The following is a 17,386-nucleotide window of genomic DNA, read 5'->3' as shown; positions in this document are numbered from 1 at the left end:
TTCCCTTAGCTAAAGTTTTATCCCAAAGGGTTTTCTTTAGCAAAGTTTTTAACGAGGCAGTACTAGTTATTCACTAATAAAATTATCATCCAAGGGGGAGTGTTATAAAAGTAATAATTGGATGATAATTTTATTATTATTATAGGTATTGCATAGTATATTTTTTTGAGTATAAATAGGTGTGTTGAGTTAGAGTTTATTATATGTATTTTTTGGTTAACAAAAACACACACTCTCTCTCTAGATTCCAAATGCCACCAAACTCTCATTGTACATTTTTCTATAAATAAAAAAATCAATTACTCATACCTTTTGTTCAACCTTTGTTTTCTCCGTTTTACAGTATCTCTATCTCTATATACCTTCTACAGTCAAGAACCACTAAAGGTAGTTATAAGCCTACTGAATTATAACAGTAGCACTATTGTAAACATTGTTCTTGGTTGTTGCTTGGTCCATTTTTTTGTTGCGTTTTCTTCGTCTTTAGGGAAGAGGGTTATTATTGACGTCCTCGGTTTCATATGACCTTGCAGCTAGTTGAACCCATAATAATGATTGACGGGAGACCTCTTTTCTGAAATGCAATTGATATGACACTACAATTCAAAAGAAAAGAAAAACAGTTAGTATACAGAAATTTCAATCGAAAGAACAATCACAGTATTGAATACTATGTTGGAACAATAACTCATTAGTATCTAATAAAAACAAAAGATACTGATGTAACACCATAATTATATTATATTATATTATACCTATACCTAAAAGACATAGGGTAAATGAATTGTACCCAGGGGTACTTTCGACTTTTCGCGTTTTTTTTTTCTTCCAAATTGAACAACAAAACCCCCACACTTTATACAAAAAATCAAACCCACCCCTGTTTGGGGGATAAAGTGTCAAATACTCATTCTCATAAAAAATCTTAAACAAACTCTACCCAAATATTCAACGGGTCATACCCTTGCGATCGCAACGAGTTAAATTTTTACGCCACCATCGTTAAACTCGAAATAATTTTAGGAACACAATGTCACTAGCTATACGCAAAACGGACGCTTTTTAAAAAACGCTAAATATTTGGGGTACTTTTCATACACGTCAATTCTCCGTTAAATTTTTAAAAGTCGACAATTCCATAGCGAAACGCGGAGATGCACATATATTGTTAATTTAAAATAACATTTAAATCTTTCACGGGTTATATCTTTTAGTTCGACTCGAGCTGCGCTTCAACGACATCATCGTTAACCACGAAATGATTTTACAAACTAAACGCAATAAAATACATTGAAAAACGAACCCCCGCCGCGAAGCGAGGGCTCGAACACTAGTAACTACTAAGCAATAGAAATAGCAGAATGAAAAGATGTACTACATATGATAAATATAAAAATAATTTTTGTTTAAAGTAAAAACTTGAGGTCGAGAAGAGAAACAGATGCCAAGTCTACAACAAATGGGTCTGTCTATTTGTGTTTTGGTGTAAGTGTGCTAATGTTGATAACATACACAAATGGGAATATCAGATGATTGTAAAATATAAGCTAAAAGAAAGTCACAAATTGATATGTATGTATGTACGTATGTATATGTATGTATGTTTATGTTTGTTTATATGTTTTGTATGTTTATGGATGTAGGTTTGTTAGTGTGTTTGTATGTTTGTCTTTGTGGGTATGTTTATATGTACGCATGTATGTTTCTTGTGTATATGTATTGTTTAGATACGGATGTCTGTATGTATGTATGTGTGGGGGTTTGTATGTATGGAGGTTTATGTATTTAGATATGTATGTTTATGAGTGTTTCTGGTTGTTGGTATGTGGACATCTTTGTCTATTGTTTTCTAGTGTAGCATTCCTCGTTATGTCTGGAGCCCTGCACAGCTGCCTATGGTACGTTCCCTTATATATATATATATATATATATATATATATATATATATATATATATATATATATATATATATATATATATATATATATATATATATATATATATATATATATATATATATATTATTTTTATATTTATATTTATTTTTATTATTTATTTATTTATTTATATTTATTTTTTTTTGTATTATGTGTATTTTTTTTTATATTTATATATATACATACATATATTTACGGCCCATTATTGGTGGCAACACCAAACGTCGATTTATTGACGACTTGACCGCCGCTTAGTGTCTATATTGAACTTCAGGCTTGATTTTAAAACCCATGGAAACTCGCTCCTACCATTTCCATGGCGTCTCGATTTTATTATTATTATTATTTTTTTTTTTTATTTATCTCTATTTATTTGAATTATTATTATTATTTATTTATTTATTTAATTTTTTTTTAAATTATCTCTATTTATTTTCTTACTACTTTTTGGGCCGGAGGTCCTTTTGGAAGCAAATCCCTCGAATAGAGAGAGGGAGGAATTTCTCTACTCTTGTGAGTGTTTCACTCGGGGTGGAGAAATGATTTCTCTCTTTTCTAGGATAGAGGAAGGGTTGTCTACGCTTCACCTCCCCCATACCTCACGCATGTGGGATTGGGCACGTTGTTGTTGTTGTAAAGTAAATACATGCTTTATAAGGTTCGAAAAGTTCTTCTTTTAAGGCCGCTATAAATTGTTGAACCTTCATATGAAAAACTCGAGCCACAATATCCGCACAATGACTTGTTAACATATTTTTTCGTTCTTTTTGAAGAAGTCGAACATACGTCACCACTTATACCATCAATAGCAGATGACGAATTGGTTCCCACGTACTTGTGCTTGTGTTTAATATGAATTGATGTTTTTTTCTTACTGTGTAAACTGAGGGTCTTTCTGAGAGCAGAAATGCAATTGTTTTCCTGTTTATGTACTTTTCTCTTTCGAGAATTGTGAACCTGGTCCAATTTAATTGAAGAGATGAGTTCAATGCATATTTTCCCTGCACTTGTTTTTGAAATGAAGATGTGTAGAGTTACTGATCGGTACTTGCTACGTGCAGATTGATTCATGGTACTTGGGTACATCAGGGATCAAGTAACAGTGGATTGCGGGAGAACTTGTTAGCTGGACTTTGCCTGCATAAATGTTGACCTTAAGAGACGATTAAGGACGGGATAAATAGGTGCATAGTAAAGTTCATTACCTTCTGGATTTTTCACCCAGCAGGAGCTGACTGCCATAATAAATGGTTTTGGCAATGATTAATAATAAGCCTTGTCAATTATAGTAGCTAATTCATTCCATAGCGTCAGTTGGACGATACTGTGACTGTTTACATTTGTTGTATTATATGTTGTTAGTCTCGAATGTATAATATTTGGATGTGAATTTATTGGAAGAGTGGTTTATGGTTTTGTTACCTTAGATTCTTGATGTTGATTGTGTGACATTTTCTTTGTGTAGTGTTTGCGTTTCCGGTAGGTCTGATATCGCCAACTTCATGTACAAATCCTGTATAATCTGTTTTGTTTTGTTCAATAATGTTAGATACAGGTATGTATCTAAGTATATAATGAGCAGTGAGTTTCGTTACATGTGAGGACCGGAGTATGATGTCTCACTTCATGTCTCACTATAGCATGAAATTACCTGAATATTGCAGGGAAGAAAATGAGAAAACGTACCTGTGGCAGAAACTCTAGCTCGAAGCTTGATGATATTAGCTTGCTCATCTTTTGGTGCCACATTTTTTTTTATTTTTTTGGGGGGATTTTAAGAAAGCTACTCTCCACTACATAATTATGTCGTGGCAACGGAACCCAATTTCATCTACATTAATATTTGCGAGAATAAAAATTAGCATATTCGGAGGCTAAAATTGCGACGGTAGTGACATAAAGGACTGACCGGGTCTTATTTAGAATGTGAAGATCTAGGGAAGAAAACGTTTTTTTATAAAACAACCACTTTTCAACTGATTTTAGGTCCCACACAATCCGATATAATCTTTTACTCCATGACCACTGAAAAGTATACTCTCCTACCTTTCTATAGACAACTTATTTGATAAAAACGGAGCTACGGTTTGAAAATTATGGCTTTACGAAAAAAGCCAAAAAGTTTGACTGCTGCTGTTACATACAGCTCTTAAAGCAGGTTCAGCATGTCAGTCCCATTTTGACATCAAATTAAAACCTTTTATACTCGACAAACCTAAACATATCGTATATCATTTTGAAGCTTTTTGGGTCTACTTTCTAACCCACTTATTAGTTTTTACCGAAACCATACTCTTTTCAACTTATAAGCTCGCAAAGTAGGTCCGGGAGTCATTTTTGACACTTAACAGAATAGTAAAAAGTTCCTATTGATAACCCAAAATTTAAACTAACCTATGGGCTGACCCGATTAATACTATAAGTCTATAATGATATTCCTAAAATGTTGGTGGCTTTTGTTTCTTAAAATAACACATACGGGTCAAAATAGGAGCATATGACCCAAATTGGTTATAAAATCCCATTTCAATCAAAATATGCCAAGAATTGATTTTTTAAAGCACTCAAACTTGCAAACTTACATGACTCGATATAGTGGACATATCCACGCTGACCATCACCCATTTTGACACTTTTTAGCCTAAACGGGTCAAGTGTCCAAATAGTCATCAAACTGACTATTCATCATTTTGATTATAGTTATACCATCAATTTACTTCCGAAAGTCTCGTAAGTCCATAATATATCATATAGTTAAACATATGACTCAAAAGTTACAGTTTTGACTAACCAATGTTGATATAGAATCTATGTCCCAGCTACACGATTCAATAAGTTGTAGCATAATTACAACACAAAAAGCATAGAAAGTAATATAAGACGCGATACAGATGTTATCACAAAAAACTTATATGCATCATATATACAACAAAAACAAGAATTACCTTGAGTATGAATCTTTAGATGCGAAATCAAACTGGTCCACCTGCTGGTACTGCTGCTATTTTTGAACAACAACCTTATCATTACCATGTTGCAAACCCTTTTTGTGGCAATTACCTTTAAGTGCATGAACAATGAGAAACCCAACATATTACAGTCAAATATAGTCAAGCAACAACAGAAACAACCAACTGAGCTCGAATTTGTAGAAAACTAACAATATGCAATAAACAATACACTTGAACAACCACATGAAACGCCAAATTAACACATAAAAAACTATAATGTAGGCAAAAATATAAAAAACCAACACACCCTCAAAATCCACTATGAAAGATAAAATTAGCTGAGAAATTGCAGAAACTAACAAATAGATTGAAAAATATAACCAATGTTAGCAACTGAACAATAAGCTCGTAATTTAGGTGTTTACTTGTGTAGATTAGCTTTTATAATAACAATAATACAATTATACAGCTATAGTACAGAACATAGCCACTACAAAGTTGATCAAAATCAAACCCCAACTTACACAAATAGATTATAATTATAATATAATTTGAAAATTACAGCATTTAAAATCAGAAACCCTACCTTAGAGGCTTGAGCAAGTTCATCAATATATGCAAAAGGCTGATGATCTCTTGTGTCCTTCACATCGGTCTTCTGTATTACCTAAATAACCGATCAGATTGTTGTCATTTGGGGGTTTTAAACCGAAAGACATAGCTACCAATGAAGAATTAAAATTCTGAAACTATGTCCGTTTGAACAAATTGCATCTTTTGATTGAATTGCGTTATGAGCCCTAATTTGAGGGAGCAATAGCGATTACCTAAATTGTAGGGAACATGATGGTGATAAGGTGTATTATGATAAATTCCAGGCGTTGTGAGTGGGTGAGTGCGAAGAAGGGGAAGAAGGTGGAAGATGGAAATATGAGGATTAGGTTAAACTACAGGTTATGGGGTAGATGTAAACAGTTTAACAGCGGCGTAGATGGTAACAGTGTAACGGTAAAGAAGTGATGTTTTTAGCCAGTAGGAATGTAGGTTTTTTGACGTGAATTAGTATGTATATATTAATTAACTAGCCTTTAAGAGCCCGTGCGTTGCACGGCGACTCTTAATCAAATAAACTGAAAACGCAAAATGTTATATCAATTAACCGTATGATAAAACCACAAACTCGTACGTTTATTCAATCGAGTCTTTCTTTGAAAACGTAAAATGTTTTGTTGCTAATTCTTTTTGTTTGCGTTTTGTTCTTTGGTTTTTGACGGATCTACTTTAACTTCTTACATCGAGACTTTCTTTGACTTCTTGACCTTCTAATTGAGAAGGTAGATTTTCAACTTATGGTTTCCATTGTGCTAATAAGTTCCTGCATTGGGGACCGAGACACGCTCACCTCTTTTGATTTCTGCATATCGCAATCCTGCAAGTTATAATTAGTATTAACACTTCATTTGAAAATTAGCAACAAAACAAAGATTCTATCTTTGTATGTATGTAATAAAATAAATCAAGCCTTCTATATTTATTCAGTTAAAAATTAATTTTCTTTATTATTGTAGTAATATAGTTTTTTAATCATAATTACACATTATATTTTTGAGAGAAACTAAACAAAGTACCCCTTTTGACATTTTATCCAACGCAACCATTTTGTCTTAGGAAAAAGATACTTAATATTTTTGAGAAAAAGTTAAATTTACATTAACTATGTGCAAGTAAACAGATGCAGGAGTCCTGACCCGGCCCTTTATACTCAACCTGTTTGGACCCATTTATAATTCTGACTTGTTTGACCCATGACCCATTCCGACCTGTTCCCAACCCGACCCGTTTGTCAGGTATAACAGGACTAAGAAATAATAGAGAGTTCAAACAAATCACTTACCAAACCCGAGCATGGAAGACCAATGAATATTGAAATTGTTTTATGCAGACGATCTTTATCCACAAATACATTAATAGAATCTAACACCGACATTGTTAATTTATGTACTTTTTCAGCAACCTCCTCATTAGAAATGAACTTATATCGATATGAAATTCCAGGCTCAAAACTGAGGGTAGGGGTGGTATAAAGTAAAAAGAATATCAATAAACCACAACATATAATGCATACCAAGACAAAAACTCTACAAATATAATAAATATATACAAAATATCTCACAGTACCTTTACAAAGACAATAACCTAAATGCAACAAAACAACCTAAGACAACAATATCACTTCAAATATAAACATGAGTTGAAGATACAATTAATTAAAACCACAAAAACCGGAAACGAAATATAGATAGCATACCTGATAACAAACACCGATTACAAAGACAAAGCTTCACAATCGAGCAAAAGAAGGAAGTAGCAAATCTGCACACACAATACCGAAACCCAAATCACCCACCAAGAACACATAAATAAACTACCCATATTATAAAAACTAAATGATAATCAACTAAAAGTAAAGAATAGTTAGATTACAATCAATAATGAAACACACTCCCCCAAAAATCACTGATAAAAAAATCATCACTGACCACAATTCAATCGGAGAAAGAAACTGCACGTGTAGGTGAGCATGTAATCAAAAGAATTAGATGAAAAATTAAAACAATTTAGAAGTAATTGAAACTCAATTACACAAGAATCACCATGGTCATAGTTCAAAATAATACCTCAACAATAGTATTGGAAATGGCAAACTCGATGCATACCTCAACAATACCTCAATTACACAAGAATATGTATAGTTGGTGAACTCGATGCATTTCGTGCATTGGAAATAACTGCTATTGTTTATAAACACATTTTATCATAAACAGCAAACAAACATTCTGTAACGGGAAGCTAAAGCAAATGAGAACAATAACCTAAAAAAATGTACCTTGTGATGGTAGTTCACCGACATCATTAACAGACATATCGTGAACGCATGGCGCAGCAACGGCTGCTACAACTGGTATGGCATCTGTCTCGTGAATTATTGAAGGCTGCAAAGAGCATAACAAAATAAGATGCATTAAAACACATAAAAATATAAAGCACTACAAATAAAATGCACCCAACATTGTTATTAAGAATATCCATAACACAACCCAGCGGATAGCTACTAATGGCAGTGTGAATCAAGAATGGTGAGTTTATCATAAAGGTATTCGGACACCATCGGTTACATCAGCAGTAGGAAAAACAGCAGGACTACTAAACTGCTGAGCTAATGACGTGCCCGATGTATTTAAGGACAAACCGTCTCCAGCGAAACAACTCTTTCGACATTTACTTGTCATTAAACTAATAGTGCGCAACATAATTATTTGCTAGTAACATTATGTACCCAAATAGCAAAAGAAACATGACATTTAGCATCTTATGCAGTAAAAAAACTGATAACAAACAATACACAATATAGTAATAATGCAAACATAAAAGGAAGTCAAAAAGACTATTAACCAATTTGTATGATGTTACTACTATTAGAAAGAATGAATTGTACTATCAAAAAGACTATTAACCAATTAATACACAATATAGTAACTAATGGTACTAAAAAGGTCATACTATTTGAAAGAATGAATTGATGAATCAAATATATATAAATTACTAATACCATCTTCAAAGGGAATATGAAAATCAAAGCTTGAATCATGTCACAAATAAAAATCAAAGTTAATGAAAAATCTAACCAAAATGTAACAGATGATTGAAAATGACTATGCTATATATCTTAAAAAATGTAGCAGCCTTCAAAAAATTCAATCCAAAAAAACACGTTTAAACATCGGCTAAATTCACAGCACACTAACAATTGCTCATTTCAAATTGTTGCCTGATTTTTACAAATCATAGCCTGTGTTTTAAATTAATTATACATTCATATTGACATTTTATTTTGTATCCAAATCGATGAAAATAATACTAAAAAAATACCAATAACAGCATCATCGTCTTCATCGTGAACCATAGTATGTTTCTAATTGACATACCTTTATTCAGTCGATCCCAGATCAGTTTGAATCGAGCGTCTTCATCGTGAACCATGCATAGTATGCTTCTAATTGACATACCTTTATTCAATTGATCCAATACCATCAAGTAATTTTTGTAGCGAATGAAACCCTAACTGAAAATGGTTTCTGCAATATTTAATTGATCAATACCAGCAATATAATTTATTGAATCGATCAAGTACCTGATATACATTTATTAAATCGATCCAATACCTCAAGCCTTTCTGCCATATTCATTTCAGCCTAGAATGAATCGTTGGAGATTTTTTTGGGAAGTGATTTGTGAACCGAATGAAACCCTAATTGAAAAGGGATGGATTGTTATCCGTATTTTCACCGTGTTCATTATTTCCTGTGATTGTACAGGAATCGTAACGATAGGTTTTAATAGTCGTCTTCTTCAAATGGCGACTTGATTTATTTGTCTAGTTATGCGAAAAGCGAAAAGAGAAGAAGAGAGAGAGAGAGGGGTGAATGAAATTTTCGGTATAGATCTGGGACACGCGTTGTGTTCTAGAATTTTATGGGGAAAAAATAAAATGAATGAAATTATGTGGGAAGTACACGTGTTTGATAGGTAGGGGAACATTAGGTTCTAACACCTAAGATGTGTGATGTTACGTGATGTAGGTGATATATTAATGAATTTTTTCACGATTAATTCTAGAAAACCTTGACCTGTTTAGTCAGCAGAGTAGGATGTCAATAGTCATCCGATTCGGCGGATATCCATCTGATCCACCCAATTCATGACGGATATGAATAATCTAAATGGATATGAATACGGATATGGATGAACTTAAATGGATATGGATATGGATACGGATGAAACTTTTCATCCATGGATATATCCATTATCACCTGAAAAACATATATAAATACATAAATATAGATATGTAAACACATTTACTATTACAAATGCATTAACCATTGCCCATACATTTTGCTTGTAACTATATAATGACTTAACTATGATATATTACAACAAAACACGTATATCTAATAAAATAAACATACAAATTATACATTTAATTTATCGTAGTCTATGTTTAATAGTAAATTTAACATATCTTTAACAAAAAATAACACGTTCTTGAATATCCAGTGGATATCCATTAACCCATTTAATCCATTGGATATGGATATGGATGGATAAACTGAAATTAAATGGATAAGTATATGGATATGGATAAACAAAAAGTAAATGGATATGAATATGGATATGGCTTCACCCGATTCATACCCGATCCATTGCCATTTGTAGCTGCTAGACATTTAAAGGGACTAAATTGTCATGCATAGAAAGTAGAGGGGCCAAATTGACGGATTAATTTACTTGCTATTCTTAAACCCATTTGGAATGACGCTAGAAACAACACGAAGTCTGAAGAAAGCGTTCTCTACTCAGCAAGACATCATCATCGTTAGGGTTCCGGCCAAGCACCACCGCATGGTATTCCTTCCTTTTATTTCTACGTTCACTCAGTAAATTGATATCAACTACATCAATTATCCACCTGTTACCAAATTACTGACATGGAATCAGTACTTCAGTAGCATATATTTTCATACTTATAACATATTAAAAACTGAAATAGATATTAAAAATAGCTCAAATACATGTATATTTAGTGTGAAAGTCTTCGATTGTTTTGTGAAACTGTCAATTTGTTGCAGAATTATCAATTGTTTGATAAGTTTACGCTGATTTGTTTATTTCATGCTAAATCGATTTTCGCATAAGTTTATGCGTGAGGGAAAAGGCAGAACATGTTTTCAATTGATTAAAACGATTTTTGATATGAATATGAAAATGTATCTGTTATTTCAAAACAGATGAAGTAAGTTACAAGAGTGTTTGAGTGTGTTTATATACACAAGAATGCCTAACAGACTAAGTATGGATCCAAAGTAACTTTGGAACCACTTTTACATAAAGTAAATATGTTGGCTTGTTTCTGACTTTGTATCCGTTTGATGCTGCTCCTTTGTGTAACATGTCTCCCTTTATTCATGGATATGATGAGGCTTCCTTTCCTCTGATCCAATAGTCAACTTTCCCTTCAAAGTAACAAGGTATTTATCTTTTATTATTATTGTAATTTATTATTTGTTATTTATTATTATTATTGTTCTTTAACACTCCCCCTCAAGTTGAATAGTGGGATTGCCGATATTCAATTTGACAAGAACTTTGCTAAAAAGTCTTCCATTCACTGACTTTGTTAGAATGTGATGCGGTGAAACGTAACCTTTATTTTGAACGGATTTGAGTTATTTTGTTACACGAATTGATTTATTGTATATGTGGTATTTTATTGAATTCGGGTTGATTTCACACATATATAGGCAACTGGTCCTATCTGCGTAGTTTAGTTTTATAGGTAAATCTGATTCGTTCCACAGGGAGATGGAGTGTTTAATGGTTTTTAATAGTCTTTGATGTTAAACTAATTTAAAGGGGGTTTTGGATTAGGAATTTATAATATAACAATAATGGAAAATAACTTAACTAATTTACTTCATAAATAAAATTACAAGATTACAAGATTTAACTTAAAAAGGAACTACATGAAATTATACTAATTATGATTCAACAATTTTATTACTAAATGATAATTAATTAAAACAATAACTTTTAATAAAACTATATGATTAGAATTTTGTTTTGAGCAATTATAATATAAATTTATTTAAATTAACTAAATGACATGTTTTAATTAAAATTAATATAAACTAATAGGAATTATAATAATTAGCTAATTACTAATTTTAAATTATATTAATACTAATTATAAGATTAAAACATTCTAACCTAATTATAACCTAATTATAACCTAATATAAATTAATAACCTAATTATAATAATATTCTATTCAAAACCCTAATTTTGACCTAAATTATATGAAACCCTAATTTTTAACCTAAAATATATGAAACCCTAAATTTTAACCTAAATTATATGAAACCCTAATTTACATGATATGTTAATGATACGGAGTGATATGTTTAATTATACGGAGTGATAATTTTTTTTTAGTGAATAATAATAATACGTAAATAATAATGATAATAATGATTTTACAATATATAAAAATAGGAGTGTTTACTTAAATGTGTCACCCCTAGATCCATGGATTGTTTTAAGTTTAAGCTCGTATAAAAATGTTTAGTAATAAACTTATATTTTCCTTTCGAAAAAATATAAAGTTTTGACTAACTGAATTAAATCTAATTTTCACCGGATTTTATTTAGTTAGTTACTAGTCCCTAAGTGTTTAAATTGAGACCCAACCCAGTTTTGACCTTCGCCAAAACCCAAATCATAACGGTTTCCCTTTTTACAATTTCACTTTTATGTGACTAGTGATATTACCCAAACCACCGAACTTTATTTCTAATTTAGTGTTAGTAAATTATTCATAAAACTCGTCTAAATCACTTTTAATGTTGAAGCTTAATTTATATAAATAAAAATAACTTTCGTTATTTTTATCTCATAAATTAAGTGACAGGGGTTAAATATCCAATTACATAATAATGGTTCATTTAATTAGGCTCAATATTAAAAACACTTAAGTTACATTTTTATTTTGCAAATGATAACAATCCATTTCACTAGGGGCTCTACATCTAAGCAAACACTAGGGAAATTAGCTACTCATTATACTAAGGAAAACATAAAAATAAAAATATACAAACATAATAATAACGATAAAAATTGATAACGATAATTTTAACGGAATATACTTACTAAAAATTCTTCACTTTCATTAACTTCAAACGGTAGAAAAATTACAATAACAACACCCTTTCACGCGTACAATAATACCCTTAATCACGAACAATACACCCTTTGATACAAAAACTATCCTAAATATTGCGTGTGGAACTGAAAATAATACCGGTACATGAAAATAAAAGACTAAATATTTGTGTAGTATCTCTCCCAAATTTCTGCTGCGTAAAATATGTGAGTGTATATTGACTAATTGTGGAACTCTTTTTAAACTCTCACTCTGTACGCACTCTCAAATATATGTTTCAAGTGTATATATTTAACTTGAATATTGGAACTTGGTTTTTGGAACTCTCTCTCTTCCCCTTTCTCTGTACGCACACACTCCCTCATATATATCCAATTTTAGTTGAAGTGGATCTTTTAAAAATCCTACACCTGCTCCCCTTACATTAGTGCTCCATATTATTGCTCCATATTATATTTTGAAGTAGTAGGTAAACTTGAGTGTATTCATCCTCTTTTTGCTGTATAGGACCAAGGGAAATAATATTAAACACACCAAAGCCACCGTCCCATTTGAAGTTGTAATCTGAATCTGGCCTAACTTTAAATATATAGTTTAATCCATTGTGCAAGTTTGTATGGAAATCACTAACTTGGTTGCCGACAATTTTTTACTCATGCTTCACGAACTTGCACTTTTTTCAGAGTATAACTTGTACAATGAGCATTTTGACTATTTTCTTCTTTAATCTTCATTTTCGTACTCCGTCTTCACTTTTATTTATTTATACAATTACAACGTAAAAAATGATACAAATACAAATAAAATCTTATTATTTTGGATTGATATTGCGCCTAAAAATATGTTCATTTTGAGCAATATCAAAATACCCTACACTTAACCATTGCTTGTCCTCAAGCAATTACATCTTTTAAACAGAATCGGAACATTACATATTTTTCCTTATCGAACATTAAATCACACAACACACGCTACACGAAATGAAACACACGCTATATGGAATAAGTTGGAAACACTACACAATTTTTTATTGAATCACACGCACACCACACGAAATGAAATTCTGACAACAGAAACAAAGTTGAAACTCGTGATTAGGGTTTAAAAATTTGGATCCTTAGGGAAATTGGACCTTGTGAAAACGTTTTATGATTTTATAAAATGTCATGCTAGTTTTTACACTAGACACGTTTTCCGGTTTTAACCTCAAATTCCGGTTGAGGGTAACTGAAAACCGAAGTCTCAGTCGGCGATTAGCAAGCTATTCGCCCCCATGATTGTAGTATCATGGAACTTGAAGCCAAATGTCCAAAAATAGTTTTACACAAATATAATTCATAAAATAGCATAAGTTTTAGAACAAAATTATATCGTGTCCAAATATCATCGGTGAACCATGAGTTTGCACACCTCAATTTGTTATGGCATATGTATGTTGACCGCGGTCAAACATAGATGCGGTTAATCTTTACAGAGATCATCCATCTGGGGATTAGATTCATTAGTCTTAAAAGCTAATTTGCATTGTGCCCCCCCATTGTACGAGACAGATCCATCTCATGGTTAGGATAAGTCTGACCACCAAAAACCCTGTTTGATGCTGAGGTTAGGTGGATTTCCAGCCGATTTTAGGGATGACTTTTCAAGATTTTTCGTCAACCTACAGCTGTTCTGGACTACATCTTCTAACATAAGTTAGCAAGTGTGTCAATTCGGAAGACTTTACTTCCTTACGGGATGGATTTGATTCATCCTCTATTACTCGTGATAATGGAATATTCAGGTTTATACATTCTGTAGCAATGATATCTGCAATAAACTTCAAAGAAACATGTGATAAATGGTTCTCAATATAAGGATTTATAAATTCTTGTTATAAATGATTTTCTTTTATAAGTTTTAAACAAATAAACTTATGTATTTTTAATGTATGGAGACAACAATTTCGGTTTTTACACCTGATCTTTAATTGCTCGTAGTTACCTTAAAAATTGATTAGATACATTTGTTTAAAAATTTTCAAATTTTCATAAAAACCAATAACTTATTAGTTCTCGAGAATTTATATATTCCCACCCCACACTTAAGATTATGTAATGCCCTCATTACATAAAATCAGATAATAATGTATAAATTTGAGAGGACAAAAAGTGTAGAGTATTTGGAACTTCCTTTGTTAACCGATTTGGATTTTTAAATTGTTTTACCTATGATCATATCCAATGTTTGTATCACAATGTAATTTGATGTTTCGTTTCGTCTAATTGCATTTTCGTCTGTACCTGTCAAAACCATGTTAAAAACACACAAAATATGGGGTTTTAATTCAATCGTACAACACATTTTTTTACCCCACACTATATTTTCTTGCTAATATATAAAAAATAAAAACATTATAAGTTTCAATACACACCAAAAAAATTCTGTTATTACAAACTAATTTTTTTTCTTTTTATATATATATATATATATATTTTTTATAACTTATAATCAATTAAATTTAAAATATCTTTTATAGATTTATATTTGTAACGGAAATTCGGTTTTTACACCTGTTCTTTATCCGTTTATAAATCTTAAAAATAAATTTATAAAATTCAATTCATTAATAGTTAAAGTTTTTAATGTTTTTTCTGAAGACAAATTCAAAAATAAAATAAAAACACTCTATTTTTGTGTTAAAGATATTAACATTTTTAATTTTAGAACAAGTACATGAAAAATAAAAGTTTAAACAAATTAAAATACACTCTATATTTTTTTTTATAACTTAAAATCAATTGAATCTTAAAATATCTTTTAAAAATTTATATTTGTAACGGAAATTCGGTTTTTACACCTGATCTTAATCCGTTTATAAATTTTTAAAGTCAATTTATAAAATTCAATAAATTAAAAGTTTAAAGTTTTTATAGTTTTATCGAAAATAAATAAAATAAAAACAAGTACATGAAAAATAAAAATTAAAATAAATAAAAATTCACTCTATTTTTGTTATATACCCTTAAATCAACTAATTTTCAAACTTAAAACTTTGTTTCCTATCGTCTAGGTAGAGATTAATTTCGGTTGTCAAACCTATCATTATCCACGACAAAGATTTACAAGTTATATATTTTTACGGTTATTGATAAAAGAGTATATTTTTGCAATCTACTATAGACTTTTAGAATTTAACAAATACTCTGTACAATTTTGAAGAATGAAAATTCAGTTGTGAAACCTAACATTTTCATTTTCAAAGAAACAAGTTAAACTCAAGGCGTTTCACCTCAATTTAGTAGAAAGAATTTTTTTTTTTATTTTTATTTTGTTTTCGTGATTTACTATTTAAATGATATCTTAAAAATTTAACAATTAATTTCGTGCAATTTGAACAACAATAATTCAGTTTTAACACTTTAACATTATCGTTTTCAATGAAAACAGGTTAAATTCAAGTTTAATCAATTTTAAATAGTAGATCTTTTTATAAAACTCACTGCAAACAAATATAAACCAAAATACACACAAAATAAAAAATAAAAATAAAATATGCACATACATACAATCGACGAGAAAAAGAATTAGATAGTGAACCCACGTTGACTCGCCTCGTAGTCGAGTCGTGAAATTTCGCTTCCCATTGCCTCGTAGGCGTAACCTCGTGGGTTTAAGAGGTTTTCTTCTAAACAATTGAAAGGCCCTTCTCGGCATAAAGTTACGTACTCGAAATTAGAGTCCGTTTGGTTCTTTGGGCAATCTCCGGAGTGAGCCGGTTTTCCACATTTTTCACATTTACCCAATTGACGTGCTCGACGTCTCTTAGCGCATTTTGATTTGCCTTTTCCACAATTTTTCTCATTATAATCTTGTCTCTCTTCTTTTCTCGTCGCATCGCATCTTTTCTTAATATCTAACACCACATCCCTTGGTAAAATCTTATCGCACATTAAAATGAAATGGTTGTAGATATATTGACTCCGCATCTTGAAAATAAAAAAATAAATACAAACCAAAAGAAATTAAAAAGGTAGAATGGAGGGAGAAGACTAGTTCTTTAGGGTCTGCTAGAGAAAGACCAATCTAACCCCACTCTTAAAGATAAAAAATAATACAAATCGAGAATGGAGTTTAAAACCTTAGAGTTACCCTGAATTTATTTGTCCTTAGGGTAGAATGTGACTTCGTCTCTTTCCGTAGTGTTGATTCCGTCAAAGTATAACTTGAGTCTGTGTCCGTTCACCTTGAAAGTTCCACCGTCCTTGCTATATAACTCTGCATATCCAGATGGAAAAACCTGTTTTATTATATATGGCCCAGTCCATCGGGATCTAAGTTTACCAGGTGAAAACTTGAAACGTGATTGGAATACCAATACTTTATCCCCTTGTTCAAATTCTTTCTTTTTTAATCGTGCATCGTGCCATACTTTAGTTTTTTCTTTATATGTTTTAGAGTTTTCATAAGCTTGTAGTCTTAATTCATCTAATTCATTCAGTTGTAAGAATCGGTTTTCTCCGGCTTGCACAAGGTCGGTGTTACATTCTCTTAAAGCCCAATATGCCTTGTGTTCGACTTCGACAGGTAGATGACACGCCTTTCCATAAATTAATCGGAAAGGTGTAGTACCAATGGGCGTTTTAAATGCGGTTCTAAATGCCCACAGCGCATCATCTAGCTTTCGATGCCAGATTTTTGGATTGTTTTTTACCGTTCTTTCTAAAATTCGTTTAAGACCT

The 17,386-nt window shown here is 31.3% G+C and overlaps 1 long non-coding RNA gene across 19 annotated transcripts; it reads right to left on the bottom strand.

The window, feature by feature from the left end:
• Positions 1-292: 292 nt before the first annotated feature.
• Positions 293-9,411, bottom strand: LOC139902850 (uncharacterized). Of its 19 annotated transcripts, none has more exons than XR_011777740.1 (13): positions 9,112-9,409; positions 8,875-9,024; positions 7,776-7,881; positions 7,373-7,680; positions 7,197-7,261; positions 6,075-6,951; positions 5,475-5,555; positions 4,883-4,997; positions 3,624-3,768; positions 3,360-3,459; positions 3,143-3,267; positions 2,536-3,074; positions 296-596 (listed from the first exon to the last, which is right to left on the bottom strand). It is a non-coding gene; the product is annotated as an uncharacterized lncRNA (long non-coding RNA). The 19 variants fall into 19 exon arrangements; XR_011777736.1 differs by having other exon boundaries at positions 6,075-7,261; positions 7,373-7,451; positions 7,567-7,677; XR_011777737.1 differs by having other exon boundaries at positions 6,075-7,261; positions 7,373-7,451; positions 7,606-7,677.
• Positions 9,412-17,386: the final 7,975 nt, after the last annotated feature.

Source organism: Rutidosis leptorrhynchoides, chromosome 3 (assembly GCF_046630445.1).
Source record: "Rutidosis leptorrhynchoides isolate AG116_Rl617_1_P2 chromosome 3, CSIRO_AGI_Rlap_v1, whole genome shotgun sequence".
NCBI lineage: Eukaryota > Viridiplantae > Streptophyta > Magnoliopsida > Asterales > Asteraceae > Rutidosis > Rutidosis leptorrhynchoides.
The sequence above is the reverse complement of the archived record's forward strand: the minus strand, read 5'-3'. Positions and strand labels throughout refer to the sequence as shown.